The sequence below is a fragment of the Manis pentadactyla genome, chromosome 14 (genome assembly GCF_030020395.1).
Source record: "Manis pentadactyla isolate mManPen7 chromosome 14, mManPen7.hap1, whole genome shotgun sequence".
NCBI lineage: Eukaryota > Metazoa > Chordata > Mammalia > Pholidota > Manidae > Manis > Manis pentadactyla.
The window spans coordinates 44,743,895-44,757,553 of record NC_080032.1 but is presented as its reverse complement, the minus strand read 5'-3'; the positions used below and the strand labels follow the sequence as shown (position 1 = coordinate 44,757,553).

Below are 13,659 nucleotides of genomic sequence, written 5' to 3'. Positions count from 1 at the left end.
GTGTACCAATTATAATGCCCCTCAATCCCCTTCTCCTTCCCTCCCCAACGCCTCCCCTTTTGTAACCACTAGTCTCTTTTTGGAGTCTGTGAGTCTGTTGCTGTTTTTTTCCTTCAGTTTTCTTTATTGTTATATTCCACAAATGAGTGAAAGCATTTGGTACTTGTTTTTCTCTGCCTGGTTTATTTCACTGAGCATAATACCCTCTAGCTCTATCCATGTTGTTGGAAATGGTAGGATTTATTTCCTTCTTATGGCTGAATAATATTCCATTGTGTATATGTACCACATCTTCTTTATTCATTCATCTACTCATCGACACTTGGATTGCTTCCATATCTTGGCTATTGTAAATAGTGCTGCAGTAATCATAGGGGTGCATATGTCTTTTTGAAACTGGGATCTTGTTTTCTTTGGATAAATTCTTAGGAGTGGAATTCCCGGGTCAGATGGTATTTCTATTTTTAGTTTTTTGAGGATCCTCCATATTGCTTTCCTCAATGGTCGAATGAGCTTACATTCCCACCAGCAGTGTAGCAGGGTTCCCCTTTCTCCACATCCTCGCCAGCATTTGTTGTTGCTTTTCTTTTGGATGTTGGCCATCCTGACTGGTGTGAGATGATATCTCATTGTGATTTTAATTTGTATTGCCCTGATGATTAGTGATGTGGAACATCCAAAAAGGGAAAGATAATTTATTGACCAGTAGTGGCTTGAGAGAAATATGCCTTAAAGTGCATCCACTAAAAACCATCTGAAATGTAATTTGGTTAATTTGGTTTAAATAACTTTAAGTCTACCTAGCAGGAAGAAAGGGGCCTCCTCTATACATTTAACCACTACAAAACACTCATGCATTTATGGTAGTCTGATTTGTATTTTATGTATTGTTTGTTGTCCAAGCTCTCTCACCAGATTATAAACTCATCACTTCATACTCACTGTAGCATCTGCATTGGGAGTAGTTAGGAACTCAAAAATGTCAGGTGAATTTGTCTGGTTCTCGGATCAGGTAGCATTCCCATGGTAAATTAAAAAGTGATTTACTAGTTTATAAATCACTCTCTTGTGAGTTAGATTAGCACAAATTAATTTCCCAGAGTTTGATTCCCATGGGTTAACTGATAAAATTAGATTTCAGTAGAATGCTACATATGTCAGGAGGATATAGGGAACAGAATTTCCAATAAATTCCTATAAATGAACTGCACATTTTCCCAGTGTATATCAGTGGGATCTTATGATGTCCAAGTAGGAGTGAGTGTAGATATTGTTAGTTTTGTCCTTCGCTATGATAGAATGACATAATTCTGTACTTCTTAAATGATTTTTAAGGCATGTAAAAATATTAAAGAAAATATAATCTTTGTATGGTCTAGAGATGTTAAAAATTAGAATGATAAATGGACAAAAATAATAATTTAATTTAGCAATCCCAGAGGCAAGAGGCAGCCAGTTCTATCTTGAAAGCCCCAGCAGATTTGGGACTTTTATAAAGTGGGTGTAGTTAGCAGGCTGGTGTTTTGAGTAGGGAGATAATGTTTTTTAATTGTGTCTTCATTGAAGTTTCTTCCTGAAAGGAGAGAAATGAACTTAGAGCCAATATTAACAGGTGATAATTAAATTATGGGTTCTGCATACCTAATGTCATAGACTAAGGCAAGATGAGGCAACTGGAGGCTGTTAAGTATAGTAACTGGAGTCAGTGTCTCTCTTAAGTAGGATTTTATAGCACATTAGCAATGGTTGATTAGTATTAAATCAGAAAATAAACTGTTTTTCTTACTAAAGCATATTTTACTAATTCAACTTCATGCCTATGCATTTAAATATGCAGAATATTTTTTATGAAGCAATATGTCTTTTCAAAGGCAAATAAAAAGAAAGGTAAATATAAAAGATTTGTTAAATCCTAAAATCAGTACCTTTATTTCTAAACACTATTTGTTTCCTACATTTAACATGGGTTAAAAAAAATGTTCTAAATCAAGACTCATGATTGGCTACCTTTAATTATAAAGAACTGGGGACAAGAAAAATTTAAAGATCTAATTTTATTACTAAAGCTGAAAATCCCTGATTGAAATGTTTAAGTATTCTGTTATAAAGATTTTATGCCATTATGTTTGACTTACTGTTCAAAACATTACGTGGTTTTTCCACATTAATTGTATGGGCAGTGCTGTAGACATCATGTAGGAATTACATCATAGTAATGATAATCCTCATTCCTAAAAGGTTTTTTGTTTTGTTTTGAACACTTTTTTTTTGAACACTTTGTTTTGTTTAATGAACACTTGCATTCACAGTACTTTTAAACATCACTTCTATCACATTAAGTTTGAAATACTTAATTTCATATATTTACATTTTGTTAAACCATCCCCATCTCTGCTGAGAGGTCCATTTATGTTTTCTCCCCTACGTGTGTTCTCAGAGTGGCATGTTTTTCACCAAAGCAACTAGTTCCTTTGTACTGATTTTACTTTTCCATCAAGAGCTACTTTTCATTTAACAGGGTATGAAGGAGTAAGGCCAAAAGCAGGAGAACCATTATGAGAGCTGAGAGTGACCATATAATTTACCGTCCAAACTTTTGGGCAGTGAAGGGGGATACCTTTATTAAAAACAAATATGCCAGGACAGCAGGTGTAAACCAGGAGGTCTGTCACTCCAGTATAATAGTAGACTAGTCTTACAGTATAATACATGGGTTATTCTTCATAATCGCCAAAGCTGTGCATCTCTGCTTTCAGAATCCTGGCTCTGGGTAACAGGAATGCATGTCTCCTCCGGGCCATATACAGTGAGGTCTGGGTCTGCCTCAGCTGCAAGCCACTGGGGGTGCTTTTGTTGTTCTCACTCCACTGCCTCCAGCACTTAGCTATGTGCACAGCACGTGAGGATGAAAGGAGTGGAATCTCGGGCTCCAGGTAGGAGGAGAGTGTGCCAGAGTTGTGCAAAGCAGTGGTCAGAAATGACAGGAATTGGGGGTTTGAGGAATAGGGAATCTGGGCCCTCCATCCTATCTATGCAAACTCCATAGGAGCATGTTCCATTATTCCTGTTCTCACAGGTTTGCTGGAATTTGAGCCAGTTGTCCTTCCTTCCCATTTCTACTGAGCTGGTGTTTTACTCAGTACTGACTCAGAGAAAGAAAAGAGCATTCATTGGAGTATGAATCTTTAAGTTCACCAGGGTTCCATGGTGGGGTGGGGCGGGGTGCTTAGGTGCCCCCTTGCAAATCACATATTCCTCCCTCCCCTGCTGCTGAGGACTGGGTTTTGAGCAGGGAGAGTTCAGCTTTTACAGGATTTAAAGGGCCAAGAAAGAGAGAGGGGTGTGTTCTGCAGAGAGCAGAGAGGGGCAAATTGGGAGAGTAGTAGTGGATATGGCCCCAGGGCGAGTGGTTCCGGGGTATGCCTCTGTCTGTGCTGGTGCAGGCAGAATAATCACACAGACACCCTGCAAGCTGGACATAGGAAACCTGTGTTAATCCATATGTATATAATTCTTTAGTACTTAAACAGGTCTATAATCTTCTGAAAAATAACAGCATGAGTAGGCTTACTCAGTTTTTCTCTTGTTCCAGTGATTTCTACAGCAATGCCTCTTTGCTCCCAGAAGAGAAGAAAGGTCTTGTAGCTTCACATTATCTTTAAATGTGCTTTTATTGTGTGCTTATCTGCACTACAGTCATTCAGTGTACAGACCCCATGGTGCATATGAAATCTTTAAAATGGGAAAACCATGTAAGGAAGTTAAATGAGGAAAAAAGAAAAAAATTGAAAACAGTACAAATAGCAAGGTTAAATTGAGTGCTGTTAGCCCCCTGCTGACACCCACTAATAGAGCAGAAGCAGCAGCAGGAATGTGAAACAGGTTAGTGTTGGGAAAAATCTCAGCTCATGACAGTTATAAATGAAATATATAGGCTAGTTTTTCTTCCTAGGGTATCACTTTAAAGAACACTTTAAAAGTAATATCAGAGATATACTAAGTGTATATGCAGTAGAAATAATAGAATAAAAATTAAAACAGTATTTTAGTCTGAAGACTGTTACAATTCAAGTGTGTTTTTTTCCTGGCTTTAAAAACTTAAGGTATAATTTACATACAGCACAATGTGTAAATATTAAGATTTATTTTTACATTATGCAGCTCAGTTGACTTTTAAGATAGGAATAAACCCACGTAATCAAATCAAAGTACCTCACATTATTACCACCTTAAAAAGTTCCCTTGTGCCTCTCAAAACAATGTCTGTTATAATTCAGAAGTCTTGGTTCTCTAGTTATTTTCAATTCATCTCCAGTTCTGTGTAAACTACTGTAGCCCAAAATTATGGGCTTGTTGTGGGTCCCTTGCAGCCCTCTCTTCTCCCCAGTATATTTCCAGAATAGTTCTCCTCTGCTTTTGGCCTTACGCCTTCATACCCTGTTAAATGAAAAGTAGCTCTTACTTGATGGAAAAGTAAAATCAGTACAAAGGAACTAGTTGCTTTGGTGAAAAACATGTCACTCTGAGAACACATGTAGGGGAAAAAACATAAAGAACCAGTGTCTTTGAGTGAAAAATATAAAATATGTATAATGCTATATATAGGTTATAGGTATTTAACAACTCAGAAAGTCCATTAAAAATAATGTTCACAACTGGTTATAGATTTCATTAGACATTAAAAATGTCACACACTAATTTAATCACTAGTCCATCTTTAAAATTTTTTAAATAAATTGGTAAGCATGTCTTGCCTAGGGGTTTCAGCCCCAGGCAAGTTCACTATGGGTTCAGTGAGACTAAGAAATATCAATGGAATGTTCTTGGGGTAAAAGGGTTTATATATATACCCGCCTTTTTCTCACAGTGGCAGGTCAAGCACTAGCGGTAGGTCATGTCCGCATCCAGCAGTCTGCAGGTCCGTTTTCCACCTCTGTCTCTGCCTCTGTCCAGAGCACTGTGTGACTCAGTCAATAATAACTCATTGCCGGTGGGTGTGGAAGCATTAGCTTAGCAGTAGGCTAATTATATCATCAGTAGTTTAGGGTCAGGTGAGGATCCTGGCCATAGGAACTTCCATTTTCTCCATACTCCATCCTTCCAGGATTTTCACCTCCCAATCTACATGCCCTCAATTTTCCACAGTGGTCCCTGTGCCAGAAAGATGGAGTATTGTAACTAGATTACAAGCTAGAATAAAAAGCTACAGATAATAACAAAAATTGTGATACAGCAAAAATTACAACGATCCTCAAGCCTGAGGAGCTCAGTTGCCACCAAGTGGTCATTCCAGCTGTATTCAAATCAGTTCTACTCAGATGAGTTCATGACTCACACTTTCTAAGGGAGAAATCTATCTTCTGCAATGGTCCCAGTGTGAGAAAGCTGGAACCTTGTAACAACAAAAATTATAATAATAATAGTCATCCTCAAACCCAAGGAGATCAATTGCCACCAAGCAGTCATTCCAGCTGTATTCAAACCAGTCCCAGTTCATGATTCGCACTTCCCATGAGAGGCCAGTTGCAGTACTGATAGGGAGCTCCATGCACCCCAGCAAGTAGCAGTTTTTGCTAGGGTGTGTGCCCAATCTACAAAGACATTAGAGGAGATTAACCTTAAGGGCAGTAAGACACATGTTTTAATGATACCAACATAAGCAAATCTTGTTCATCAGGTAGGATGAATGTAAGAGAGTGATCCTATGATAGGACTGTGTCAGGAAGGGGGTCCTGTCCCATTCTAGTATGCCATGTCTTTACCCCTCTCCCTGTGGGGGTTACTGATGGGTTTCCAGTGCTACTGGAGGTGCATGCACTAGCCATAATAAGACAAAACTCCCTGTTAAGATACTCCTACCTTACAGCTGTTTAGGATATACTACCATGATCTTGGGAACCACTCTGCTGTTACTCCAGGTGTATACAGGAGACCAGCTTCCAGGCCTTTTCCCCAAGGTGTCAGGAGGGCCGGCCATCACTGGTCCATGTGTCAAAATGTCCAAGGCCACGTCCACTGAGCAGAGTCTCCTGGGTTCAGTACAGTTGGTGCTGGCAGCAAGATATTTTTCTGGTGGCTAAACGCCGGCTTTAAAATTCCTTCTTGGTTTGTATTTGGAGTTGTATAGGGGAGGCAGCAATGTGTGTAAGCATGTCTGTGGGGCTCAATATCCCATTCTGGGGCTTTTCATTCAAACACCATAGCACTGTCTGTAAGTGGACTGACCATCCCCGTAGACTATTGGTGTCTGACTTCAGTCCAGATTTTAACAAACCATTGTACCTCTTATCATTCCTGCCCCAGTAGGATTATATAGTTCATGTAACTTCCATTTTATTCTTTTTTGTTGCACCCATTCTTATGGTGAATGTCCAGTAAAGTGGGTGCCTTGATCACTCTTGGTCAGACATAAGCTGCGAAGAGACGCTCCAGGCCTCTTTTGGTCTTCTGTTAGTCTACACAACATGCAGGAAAAGCAACCAGAAGTCCAGTAGCTGTGTCCACACAAGTCACGGCACATTGGTACCCTTCTGACATGGGCAGAGGCCCTATATAATCTATCTGCCACCTGATGAAGGGCATTGGCCCCTTAGCTATTGTCCCACGTTGCTGTGGAACTCGGTGTTAAGTCCCTTTTAGAGCATATGATGCACCACTCCCAGGCTCTGCTGACTTCTTCAAAGGTCAAAGGCAAGCCCTACTGATGGGCTATAGTCCACATTGTATTTTGCCCCACATACAACAAACACTGATTGGGCCACATCAGAGGCAGGCTTTCCTTCTAGTCAACATACCTGGGCCAGTTCATCTGCTTCATCGTTTCCTGGGGATACCAGCAGCAAATGGTCTGGCACATGATAAACTGTGACTGTTTTAGTCTGACCACAGTCCAATTTGTCTTTATCTCCTTTTCTTCCCATTTTCTCAACTCAGTACATCTTTTCCCTTTATATTCAAATAAATCCAGTAGTTCTACCTCCACCACTGGTGGAGCTAATGACTCCCTCCATATTCAAGCCAGTTCTTTAAATATTAACATGCCATTTCCACATCCCCTGTTTTCTCACATTTCATACAAATCCATCAATGGAGAAAGTGAATGTTCCTATGGCTAGGATTCTCACCTGGTCCTGGTCAGCTTCCTCACTACACATGTGTGGGCAATATAGTATTATTGACTTTAAAGAGCTCCACCCAGTACTCTGGGCTGCTGCATGGTTGCAAGGCTGCATGCATGGCTGCAGGGGAGCAGAGACTGGAGTGGTGGCAGCACCGAGGACAGAGACTGAGACGGCTGTGGGGGCAGAGGCCCAGAGGCAGGGACTGGCTTGCTGAATGCAGACTCGCTCTGAGTGGACAGGATTCCAGTGATTGACCTGCAACCGTGGGAATAAAGTTGGGTGTAAACCCTTTCACCCCAAGAACGTTCCATTGTCATTTTTTTTGGTCTCATTGAATCCATAGTGAACTTGTCTGGGGCTGAAACCCATTGGCAAGACACCATCCATTCTTCCTTTCACACTATTCCTGTGAAAATACAGCAAAATTCATTCAGAAAGCTTTGAACTATCAGGAATTTGTCTCTGTCCTAGTTTCTAGAACACTTTATATAGAAAGGCTGTATATATAATACCAGGGCATTGATTCCCTTCCTAGATTCCCTTTACTATAGTGGGGTTTACTTTGTTTTAAATTTCATTAGTGTTTCTTTAATTATCTAATTTCCATTATGACCTGTAGTTAACCCATTTCAACATTTTATGTTTTGATGTTAAGCTGCTAGGTAGCAGGGATAGGTGCCTACTGAATCCATGCTGAGTGGTGCCTCACTGCAGTGCCACAGGCAAAGTTCAGAGAGTGGTTTAAACGGCAAATTTGAGACAAAGATGAGAAAGGAAATTTGGAAGAAAAGTAATGCAGAACTGAGAAAAGACAAAGTTTTTACAAAGGATGTAGACAGGTTAAGAGAAAGAAATGAAAGAAACAGGGTCATTAGGGTCACTAAAACAAAACAAAAAAAACTGCTTTTGGTTAAAAAAAATGCTAGTGGGAATAAAAAACATGGAATAGAGCAGAAATGTGTTCTGGCAACTGTTGATAATAGCTTTTGAGAAATTTTACAGCTCTAAAACAGTGATTAACAGTGGAAGAGCTTGCATTTCCACACGAGGACATTAATTTTAAAGAGACAACAGTTATAAAATATCTAAGAGATTTGAAAGGATTTTTTTCATATTAAACTTTGTTTTAATGGGTCTCAAAAGTCTGTAACAGATTTTGATCAAGTTGTTTCCATTAAAAAGTGCTGATTTAAAGATTATTAACATTAGCCTGCTTCCACTCCCCACAAATAATCCATAAAATATTCTCCTTTCCTTCTGAATGTTTTATGGTGCATTGTTATCATTTACCAGTGTTTTTCTATTAAATTTAAATGGCCAATTGAGACAAACAGTTCTGAGACCATTCTTCCACCACTGATTAAGATGGAGTGGCTGTCAGGTGTTAGGGATAATACCACATAGCCTTCTGAGCTTTCTAAGCAGATTTGGTGACCTTGCCAGCTTGAGCAGTCTTCCTGTGCATTGCTCTGATGCACAGCAACTGTCTGTCACATGTCATGAACTGCAAAACAACCCAGAGGAGGATACCTAGAGAAGGTCTCAGTGCACATGGGTTTGCCAAGAACCGTATCAACAATGGCATCATCACCAGATTGCAGGAATTTAGGGCCTTCTTCCAGCTTCTTCCCAGAACAGTGGTCAATCTTCTTCTTCAGCTGGGCCTTCTTGCAAGCATTGTGAACTGCACAACAACCCAGCACAGGTGCGTGACCAGCACTGATTTGGCCTGGATGGTTTAGGATAATCCCCTGAGCTGGGAAGCCAGCTGCTTCCACTGATGGGTCCTTTTTGCTGTTATCAGCCACCTTGCCAGGACAAACATCTTTGACAGACAAAATCTTGACACTGAAGCTCAAGTCCTCAGGAAGAGCATCATACAAAGCTTCGTGATACATTTTAACAGACTTTATTTCAGTTGTAATACTGACTGGATCAAAGGTGACCACCTTGCTGATTTTGAGAACCCCAGTCTCCACAGGGACAGTACCAATACCAACAATTTGCAGATGACATGGAGGGGAAGATGCAAGGGCTTGTCCATTGGATGTGTTGGTGGCAGGATGCAATTCAGAGCTTCAAGCAGCATTTCAGTGACATTGGCATCTTTATAGGTGACTTTCTGTGGGGAAAATGGAAGTTCCTATGGCCAGGATCCTCACCTTACCCTAAACTACTTGATGATGCAGTAGCCTAGCAGTAGGCCAATTACTTCCACACCCATAGGCAATAAGCTCTTACTGACAGAGTCACAGTATAAAGAGCTCCACCCAGTGCTCCATGTGGAGGCAGAGATGGAAGTGGATTACAGACCTGCAGAATACTGCATGCAGAGGTGATTCTAGTGCTGAACCTGCCATCATGAGAATAAAGCCAGGTATAAACCCTTTTACCCCAAGAATGTTCCATTGTCATTTCTTGGTTTCATCAAATCCATAGTGAACTTGCCTGGGGGCTGAAACCCTCAGGCCTCCCCCAGGCAAGACACTTTCCATCCCTGGAACCAGAGTGTGTTAGTACTTTGCTCCAACATGTCACTATTCCAACCAGAAACTGGCATAGATGCCATGATGTCATGATTGTAGCTAATTTTCCTAATGTAGGTGCTGACTTCCTTAATGATTTCCTTATATCTTTTCTGGGTGTAGGATGGCTCAGTGGAATCCATTTTGTTAACACTAACAATTAGTTGTTTCATACCCAGTGTGTAAGCCAGAAAGGCATGCTCATGGGTCTGCCCATTCTTGGGAGATTCCTGCTTCAATTTCATCCAACAGCAACAACAATTAGGACAGCATAGTCAGCCTTGCACCTGTAATTGTGTTTTTGATAGTCTCTGTAACCTGGGGCATCAGTGATGGTTGCATAATACTTGCTTATCTCACATTTCCACAGGGTGGTACCAGTGGTGATACCATGCTCACATTCAGCTTTCAGTTTGTCCAAGACCCAGGCATACTTGAAAGGACCACTGTCTTGCCAGTGGGTTTCAGCCCCAGACAAGTTCACTGTGGAGTCAGTGAGACTGAAAAATGACAGTGGAATGTTCTTGGGGTGAAACCATTTACACTCAACTTTATTCTCACGGTGGCTTGTCAATCACTAGAATACCATCCCCTCAGAGCGAGTCTGCATGCAGCAAGCCGGTCTCTGCCTCTGGGCCTCCCCGCCCCTGCAGCCGTCTCAGTCTCTGTCCTTGCTGCCGTCATTGCTCCAGCCTCTGCTCTGCTCCCCTGCAGTGCTGCAGCCGTGTCACCCAGAGCACTGGGAGGAGCTCTTTATAAAGAGTCAATAGCTATGTACTGCCCACACGTGTGTAGTGAGCTAGCTGACCAGGGCCAAGTGAGAATCCTGGCCATAGGAATCTTCACTTTATCCACAAGCACTTTCCCATCTGAGCAGCCTCTTTTTCAAATTTTGTGACGGTTCTTTTGTTTATCCCACCACATTTGTGGTCACATGGCCAGTAGTGGTGGGCTTGCCCGAATTTGTGTGTCCGGTGATGATGTGTCCTTACTTTTCCTGCCTTCCCTTAGATTGGTAGTTTTCTTAGTGGTAGTTTTCTTGACATCTGTGTTCTGGCAGCAAGCCTGTTTTTAAAAAGTGAGGGAACTAAATTAAACTAAAATTCCCAGTGTAGAAGCTTAGTTTAGGAATTAGGGACCCAGGTAAATATGAATATAGCTGCAATTACACTTACTAGGCTAGAATTACTAAAGATCAGTCCTCATGCTTCAGGGCATAAAATGATCACTGGATGCAGTCAAAATGAAATTTCTCCCTTTGTATGTTATTGCCCAAGTAGGCAGTTCACAGGACCTTAATGGCTGCCTCTAATGCAAGACAGAAGTGTGTTCAAAGCAGAAAACCAGACATGATGTTTGGATGGCTGGCTTTAATATGGCAATTCCCATGTTCCTAAGAGCATATGCAAAAATATGCTTAAGCGTCCGCAGTTTTAGTAGTTTTGAGACAAGCTGAGTGAGAAATAACAGTAGAGCAAGTCCCTAGGGACATGGGGTGCTAAAAATATGATGATAGGTATGTGAAATAATAACCTGCAAGAAACCGGCAGCTTCAGAGAGTTGTAATCCCATTATTTTTCTTAAGAAAGAATATAAGAAGCCGGATGATCTAAGCCAAAAGACATCTTAGTGACACCTCATGGCTATACATAAGAAATGTATCATTATTTAATTATACATGCTAGAGGACAACAGTAAAAAAGCCCAAGGCAATAAAGCAATAACTTCTGAAGTTTTACCTCATCTATGCGGCATTTTTCCAGGAAGACCATTATTCCTGGGACCACAAAGTTCTGCGTGCCTGACTAGCAGGCTAATTTTAGATGACTCCTTCATACACTGTTTGATGTTGAAGAGATTTCTCTTTTTAACAATACAAACAGCATCTCTGACCAAAGGCCATGGATCAAAGCTGCTCTTTGAATGATAAATAAAATTTTGAAACAACTGAAAATTTGGCATAGGCTGAATTGAAAGTAGTATCTGAAATTCCAGATTCCACAGTTACAAAAGACTGTAAATATCTCTATTTCCTCCATTTAACTTATGCATTTATCAAAGCTGAATCCTTTTATTCTGTAGTGATGGGTTATAGAAAAATAAACATTGTAAAATAATTGCAATTCCAATGACAATCACAGGTTTCCATTAAATAGACTTTGGGGAAATCATGTACTATTCTCTCTTTGAAAATAATAATAATAAGCTATTAGAATTGGATGAACTTCATGAGGTAAAGCAGTTTTTAAAGACATTACTATAGTTTACGAGGGTAATTTTAAAAATCCAATTTCATGAATTCCACATGTTCCATTCCATTTTGACTCTTGAATCAGCTGAAGCAGGGGTAGGTATTGTGGAATATATCTCACAAACAAGAGAAAGAAGCATAATTTTAACAAGATTCTTAATAGCCAGTGTATGTAAACCTAGAAATATACTCCTACAACTGTGGGCTAATCAATTTTTTATGAATTTTATATTATGTGCTACACACACAAAAAAAAAACCCAGACAAAACTCTGAAGTGAATGCTTATTTACACCAAAGAAAGGCATTAATGTAGTGCAAAGAATACAAACTTGAGAATTAGTATAGCTTATCTGTAACTCCTAAGACACTCATCAACTATATGAATTCCCTCGGTTTCCTTATCCGTGAAGTCAGGATGATCACCACTGGCCGTGGTAGGTTGTGGGAAGGATTTCTATGTACACTGTCTGGTAGAGGAGCTGGTACAGAGTGGGGGCCCCGCACGTGGCCGCTGTCACTGCCATCACTGTTCTCTTTGTCATTTCATGATCTAGCTGGTTTCTACGTTAGATTAGCAATTTTTGTGAAGTGAATTCTGTACATAATGATACAAATAATGAAGAGATTAAGTGAAATGTTCTATCAAGTGTTAAGAAATATTAATCCGTACTTGTTTCTTCAGTTAAAAAACAATACGTAGGGAAATAAAAGCTATCATAAAATGCAAATACTGATGAAGTGAGTACTTACAGAATTAGTCCTAACTCAAATGTTCTTCATCTGTTTAGTATATATATGCCCTTCCTATCAAAGACGTTGGTTTCTCAACAACACAAGGCAAGTTAAATTCAATTATAAAGTGAAACCAGAAATAAAAAGATTTCGAAGTAAAGTGATGATGAAAAACTAAAAACTGCTAGGGCCACATTCCAAGCCACTGATAGATAAATAGGAAAAACAGAAAGAATGACAGAATAAGTTGTCCAGAAGATGTGATCATGAGAGGACTAAGAGAGGCCCTTTGGAAAAGTACTGAAGCGCCTTAATATTTTTTGTAAAAATGATGTGTTACCAGACTGTAAAAGTTAAATATGCAGTTAAAAGATCTAATAGTGTGCTGTCAGGAATACATAATTTATGCTAATAAAATAAACTTTTCTGTATTCTGCTAATTAGAACACATTTTCCAGCATATTACCAATTTTCTTGAATTAAAATCAGTTTATTTTTCTAACTTTTAGTTTTATTTTTCACAATTTACTCTGAGTGATCTGAGTTTTAAGTGATTTCACTGTAATTTTCATGGAATTATCCTCAGGGAAAAACTACTACATATGAATTAAAGTTTATACCAAAATTATTTAAGATTTTAAATTATATGAAGTGATACAGATGGGCTCTGTATCATCCTCACTTATACTCAAATAGGTGATTTTATGTAAAGTGTCTCTGTTGGCTGAATAAAGAATATCCAACAATATTTGAAGTAATAAAGAATTTCTTTATTTAAAATGTATAAGTTGGATCCATCTTCAGTCTTAAATAACTTATTTCTCTAGCAAAGTCTACTTTTCATTCAAAACAGACTAAACCCCCAGAACAATAGCACGGTAAATCCCAAACTAGTAATCTTTCCAAATACAGTGGTACCTCATTTATCTGACACCACCAGAAAATGAAGTGCTCACTGGAAAATTCACCATGAATCTGAAGCTGGTCCTGCTAGGTCTTCCTCATCGCTCCTCAGGAAGATTTCGTTA

At 39.6% G+C, this 13,659-nt stretch overlaps 1 protein-coding gene and 1 pseudogene across 2 annotated transcripts in view; one reads left to right on the top strand and one right to left on the bottom strand.

Annotated features, from left to right (window-relative positions):
- The window catches only part of UBE2E2 (ubiquitin conjugating enzyme E2 E2), a 341,224-nt gene that overhangs the window by 116,485 nt on the left and 211,080 nt on the right, over positions 1–13,659 (top strand). The window lies entirely within an intron of this gene.
- LOC118912733 (elongation factor 1-alpha 1-like) overlaps positions 8,506–13,659 on the bottom strand; it is a 52,896-nt pseudogene continuing 47,742 nt past the window's right edge.